We start from the raw sequence: 6,811 nt of genomic DNA, 5'->3' as shown, positions 1-6,811 counted from the left end.
TGAATTTGATATTTTTTTAATATTGTGCAACTAAATGTGTCAAAACCTTGGAGATCTGTATAACTCAGTGAACCACTTGAAGGTCTATTCAAAGTGCAAAATAGCTCAATGGATTTTGGTAAACAGAGTACAAAAAGTTCATTTATATGGCTTCAGATTCTATATTGTTACTAATGTTTAAGAAACTATCATTTGGTAGTTAGGTGTAGTATAAAAGATCAAGAGTCATAGGCCAGTGCTCACTTCGGCAGTACATATACTAAAATTGGAACAATACAGAGAAGATTAGCATGGCCCCTGCACAAGGATGACATGCAAATTCATGAAGCGTTCCATAATTAAAATAAAGAGAGAGTCATAGGCCGGCTGCCAGGCTGGTTCAGTCAGAACAGGTGACTCTTGATCTTCGGATTGTGAGTTCAAGTCCCAATGCTGGGTGTAGAGATTACTAAATAAATAAATAAACTAAAAAAAAAGGGGTGGGGAAAGCCACAAGCAAATCTGAGAAGCTGTTGAGATACCTCTCCCTTTTCCAACTACTTATCTGGATGAGGTTGGATTTTTTTTTTCCACATGCTTCGTCTTGAACAATAGAGCACAGACTGAATGTAGAAGCAGATATATGAGACTCTGATAACCAACAACCACTAACTCTATCATGTTTTGAATAGACATTCAAGGAATAGGATATCTTGATTTGTTCCCTGTCATTTAGTTATAGCAGATAAACTTGGCTTCCTTCTTTGTTTACAAACTCTCTTCTTTAGAAAACAAAGGTCTTGGTCAAGATAATTTTACTTGTCTATCTAGCCTTTACTATCAACAGTATGATCATATCACCTTACACTGTAAATATTTTGTAGTTTAGAAATACCATACAGTTTATTCAAAGACCCTAAGGAAAGTGTGGTCAAGATGGGATTTACCTTTAGTCATCTAGCAACTAGCAGAAGCCTAACTAAAATCCTGGCTTTATGATTCAAGGTTGTTTCCTCCCTCATTACACTGCTTACTTTGGAAAGTAGTTCTCCACAGCAGTTTGTCACAGGAGGGTGGGGAGAAAGGAAAGAGGCCAGTCAATTCTGCATTTAAGAAAGCTCAACACAGACAGGCAGGACTGAAGAGAGTGGGACTCTTGGGTGAGGTGGGTGTCAGAATCAAACTACATGCAAACAATTCTGATTCTTTATTCAAGTGACTTGGAATTGTGGGACTAGGGAGAAAATCCTATTGGCTTCATAATCAAAGGTAGTGCTCTTCTTTGTCCAACCCTCAAGAGGGCACTAGAGCTTTTAATCTCTGCCAAGTAAGGGAAATACCCTGATACTGGTCATAGGGTACTTGGATTCCTTTTATTTCTTATTTCTATTTTTTTAAAATCTGTTAAAGAATTTTATTCTTAAGTAATCTCTACATCCACTATGGAGCTCAAACTCACAACCTTGAGATCAAGAGCCTCATGTTCTACCGACTAAGCCAGCCAGGTGTCCCTGGGCTGCCTTTTACATTACCAGTCTTCACTCTATCCATTTGTTATAGCTTTGTTTCAAGCATAAACAGAAAAGCAGAGTAAAATCAAGGGAGGGAAGCTATGTGTATGATGATTTCTTCAAAAGCTGAGAGTAGGTTATATTGTCATGCCATCAGTGTCTCTTCCATTTTTTCTCCCTAAAGACTTGGCAACTTTAACAATATTTACATTTATATGGCTCCTCTGAGTTTTCAAAGTATTTTTGTAGCATTTGTCCATTGAGCCTCAGGTTTACCTCTATGAGGAAAGTAGACTATGGGGCCTCTGGTGAGCAGAATTGTTTAAAGGTGATAGAAAAGAGTACTCTAGACTGCCTGCACTTCGAGCTGGTAGGATGGAGAAGAACTACCCCAGTGCAGCCCCACCCCCTTCCAGATCCAGTATCATCACAGCAATGGAATTGGCCTCAGACCAAGGAACCAGTGTTTCTGAGTCAGTTAATTTAGGGCACAACTTGAGAATGTGCATTTTAATAAAATTCCTAGTAGATATTTCTGACTGGGGACTACACTTTGAGAATCTCTGCTTTAACTCATACCATATACATTTGCAGAATTGTCTACAACCTTGTTGCAGGGTGTATGGCATCCATGCCCATCATGGAAGCCACCTTTTATGAATGGCCCTTTTTACAGCTGAGGCAGAGAGTAGAGATTAAGTGATTGGTCCATGGTCACATTGATAGAGATTTGGTATAGTCTGAAGTAGCAAGGCCTTCTGATTTCTAGTCAAGGGTAGTTTCTAAGGCCATCAGTTTTTTGCAACTTTCTTTAATAATAGACAGCGATGGTTGGCAATTGTTATAGACCATTCAATAATTATATGTTTAGTTGAACTTTTAGCTGAGCTTGATCTAAGGAAACAGGAAAAGAGAAAGAATCCTTCCTATTTTTATTCCTGACACAGTGTGGGAAATAGAAGTATCCTTCATTATACTTGAGAACATCAAGTATAGAAACATATAAAATACTTAATTTCAGCTCTTCAGAATGACATGTCTATACTAAATGCTGTTGAGTTCTCAAAGATAGTGGATGTCTTTTTTATTTTTAAAATATTTTATTCATTTATTCATGAGAGAGAGGCAGAGACACAGGCAGAGGGAGAAGCAGACTCCCTGTGGGGAGCCTGATGTAGGACTCCATCCCAGGACCCTGGGATCACAACCTGAGCCAAAGGCAGATGCTGAACCCCTGAGCTACCCAGGCACCCCAAGATAGTGGATTTCAACACAGTTTAATAAAAAAATATTTTTGATATTCACTGTGAGAAATATCTCTGCTGGGGCTGTAAATAAAATCTAGTCTTTAACTTAAAGGAATGTATAGTTTAGTGGGAAAAGCAGAATGTTCGTAATTGACTCCAGTGTTACACCAGATGGAATGTGGTATCTACTAAAATGGAGCTTTGAACTGTACCGAGCAGGAGATAGAGGGAAGAGGTTTCACTTAGCAGCATTAATGAAAGTTTTGTGGAGGATGTGTCATCTGAACTGAGCCTCTAAAAGGTAAGAGGATCTTGTCTGGTAAAGATAAAGAGGAAGAATCTTCTGGACAGAGAAAACTGCATGGGAAGAGATGTAGCTAAACCCAGAGCTTGCTTGAGGAGTAGCTACTTTTCCATGTGCTCTGGGAAGAGCACGCTCATGCACTATGAGATACCACTGAAATGTCAGTGGGAACAGTCAGAATGATGGAACAGTTCTGGGCCGAGAGAGATGTGATCAGAGGCTAGGTGGCCATGGCAGGTAGCAGTATGGAGGACAGATGGAAGGGACAAGAAGAGACTGGCAAGGAGGTGGACACCAGTAAGGAGGATACTTCAGAAGTTGACACAGTTGACATGAGTGAGAGAATGAATTTTGAGTCTTTTGTGGTAAACTTGGTTTTGAACCTGATTTCAACTTACTACCTTTGTTATCTTAGGCAAAATACCACTCTCTTTGGACTTCAGTTTTACTATTTCTGAAAAGAGAGGGTAGATGCTGGCTAAAGTCTATGTACTGCAAACTTTCTGCGATTCTGGGAATCCTACTTGTCCTCTGCTGCAAACAGAATTTTGGATGATCTTGGTCACTTTTTAATCCTTCAATTTTGCTAATATGATTATGCCTCCATTTGGGATCACAAAGTTGAAATAAAATACAATTGAAAGTCACATTGATCTAGCCATAGTTTGGGGTAGAAGTGTGAAGATGAAATTCTTATTCAAACCTGCCTTATTTAGAACTTATTTCAATAATACCAACTTTTCAAGTAGGATTGATTTGCAACAGAGAAAATTCTGTCTTGCTGAGTTTACAAATTCATGGAACAGGAAGCATGATTTCAACTCTGAAAATGTGGTAGTTTACTTAGGTTACTTCTTAAAAACACAAGGGTTTGCATCAGGGGTAGAGGCCAGATTTCATGACTCTGACTGGAAATATTAGGGAACAGATGAATCATATAATACATCACTTCAACCGGAAAGTGAATGTATCCTACTGTTAAGAGTTTATCTCAAAATGCTTTGTGAAATCTAAGGGAGCTGGAGGAACCCTAGCTCAAGGTGTGGGATGTCATGGTCTATCTAGCATAGACTCCAGCCAGAAGACCAAATGTGTGGCCTTTTGTTCTCTCCTGGGGGATGGGAAGGATATGGAAAACAATGCTCTGGCCATGGAGAAGATTCAAGGGAATAAAAATGAATCATCGCTGGCCGCCAGGAAACACTAGGAGTTCTCTAAATGGAATGAAGTCCTCCTGTACCTTGGGTGGGAGGAAAGGGAGTGAGGGGAAAAACAGCTGGGGGGGAGACGGAAGCTGGACAGAGGGACACTGCAACAGGCCTGTGACTCCCAACCAGCACCACAGAGGAACAAACCCAAAGGCTGTGAGCTTATGCTGGTTTCCTGTGGTGTTCCTTAGGGAGGTTGGTTGGTTTTTTTGTTTTGTTTTGTTGTTTTTTTTTTTTTTTTTACTGCCTTTGGTGATTTCCTAATCAGCTGCCCCAGTCCCCAACCTCCACCCTATGCAACGTCATCTGCATAAAAATGTGGAGAATGTGACCAACTATTCACGCGTGTCGGGAAGGGCTCTGTGAATTATGAGGCTGCACGTGTAGCCTGCTATACAAAGGGTCTCCTCCAACCAGCAGGCTGGGAACACAAATTGCTGCCCTAGGCGAAGGAGGCCCAAGGGTCAAGGGACATCTGGAGCTGAGTCCAGGCCCTGAACTGGGACTTTGGAAGAATTTCAGGCACATCCTGCTCCTTACTGGACCCTGAGGCATGGGATTTGGGCTGGATTTGCTCATAATTCTTGTGTTTAATTAATTAATGACTTAATCACTTTTTAAGCATCCTTATATTTCTCCATTAATTTCAGTTTTCTTTAGTGTTTCTAAATAATGTCTTTTTTTAAACTTTTATTAATGTCATTTTCAAACATACAAGAAAAAAATAGTATATATTGAAACTGTACCACCTGGCTTCAATATTTATCAATATTGTGCCAAATTTGTTTTACTTATATCTCCTCCACTTTTTAAATCTAGAGTATATGGTATTAAAGCAAATACCAAATCTCATATCATTTCAATTATAAAAATTTCAGAATGCTAGCAGATAAGGACTTTCATTAAGTAAGGCCTAGACCCAAAGTGGGCCTTGAACTCATGACCTGAGATCAAGAGTTACACGCTCTACCAACTGAGCCAGCCAGGCACCCCAGATAAGGACTCTTTTTTTGTAACATAATAATACTATCATATATCATATGTAATAAAATTAGTGATTTTAAAATATCATACAAATATATGTCTTATTATACCACAGAACCCCAAAAAGATCCACACATAATACATATTGGTTCCTCTCTTTTTAAATTGCCATTTATTTGTAGGAGAAATTGGGTCATAAGTTTCTTTTTTTTTTTTTAAGATTTTATTTATTTATTCATGAGAGACACAGAGAGAGAGAGAGAGGCAGAGACACAGGCAGAGGGAGAAGCAGGCTCCAATGCAGGAAGCCTGCCCAACATGGGACTGGATCTCGAGTCTCCAGGATCAGGCCCTGGGCCAAAGGTGGCGCTAAACTGCTGAGCCACCCAGGCTGCCTGGGTCTTAAATTTCTATAGAATTTCCCACATCCTAGATTTGGCTCATTGCATCCTTGTGGTATTTTTCCCATGATTCCTACTTCCTTTTCATTAGGAAATGTTATTTAGAGACTACCATCTGGGCTTGAAGGATAGTCTTTGCCACTGCATTGTCATTGTTTTATGAATTTTTAAGGGCAAATAGTGAGAAAATATTTATTTTTGAAAATAAGAAAAACTGAGTTCCTATTAATATTTTCAATTTAAGTTCATGGTTGCAGGGTTTTTGCTTACTTGATTTAAAAAAATAAAAGATTTTATTTATTTCTTTGACAGAGAGAGCATGAGCAGGAGAAGCAGCAGGCAGAGAGAGAGAGAGAAGCAGGCTCCCCACAGAGCAGATATGGCCTGGGGATTGATCGCACGTTGCTGGGATTATGACCTGAACTGAAGGCAGATGCTTAACCAACTGAGCCACAAGGGACCCCTTAATTTACTTGATTTTGTATTTGTATCTTATTTCTCCTTTCCTGAAAATCTTGATTTTTATAATATTAATATAATTACTAATTAGTTGTAATTCACAACACATTTAACGTAGGTTAAAATTTTCTTGCAGTAATTCTGTGGAAGCAGTATTGTCTCTTATGTTTCTGAAGATAGCAATTGTAGTTCCTTTTTACAATAATGTTTTCTTGTATTCCCTTTATTGTTTTGTTTTTACTACCTAGATTTTCATAAGTATTTGATGAACTTTGGCTATTGACTAAAAAATGAGAGATAGTAAAACATCAGTATTATTAATAACAGTAAGATTACTAAAGAGTATAAAACAAAGAAATTAAGTAAAAATCCCATAATCTTCCATTTGAATAGGAAATCAATATGAACTTATCTTTTTTTCTTAAAATAAATTAAAAATGCACACTTTGTTGCTCTGTCCCTGAAAAGTCTGAGAAGCAATGATAATTCAGTAATAATATGCATGACCAGCATTCAGATTCTGGTCTCTAAATACCATTCCCCACTAAGAGAAATCAGAACTTCCCAGTAAGAGAACTCAGAAACCATTCCCCACTATGAGAAACCAGAACTCTTTTGAAAAAGTGCCTGATTTCAAGACTAGGGCAGGAAATTAACAAGTAAGTCTGGGACATCATTTTATGTCAAGGAAGAAATAAAGAAGCCTTTCAAAACAAAT

At 38.5% G+C, this 6,811-nt stretch overlaps 1 non-coding gene across 1 annotated transcript; it reads left to right on the top strand.

Moving 5' to 3' along the window:
- Positions 1-235: 235 nt before the first annotated feature.
- Positions 236-342, top strand: LOC112921498 (U6 spliceosomal RNA). Its single transcript, XR_003235257.1, has one exon. It is a non-coding gene; the product is annotated as a U6 spliceosomal RNA (small nuclear RNA).
- Positions 343-6,811: the final 6,469 nt, after the last annotated feature.

This window comes from Vulpes vulpes, chromosome 6 (assembly GCF_048418805.1).
Source record: "Vulpes vulpes isolate BD-2025 chromosome 6, VulVul3, whole genome shotgun sequence".
In the NCBI taxonomy this organism is placed as follows: Eukaryota; Metazoa; Chordata; class Mammalia; order Carnivora; family Canidae; genus Vulpes; species Vulpes vulpes.
The sequence above is the reverse complement of the archived record's forward strand: the minus strand, read 5'-3'. Positions and strand labels throughout refer to the sequence as shown.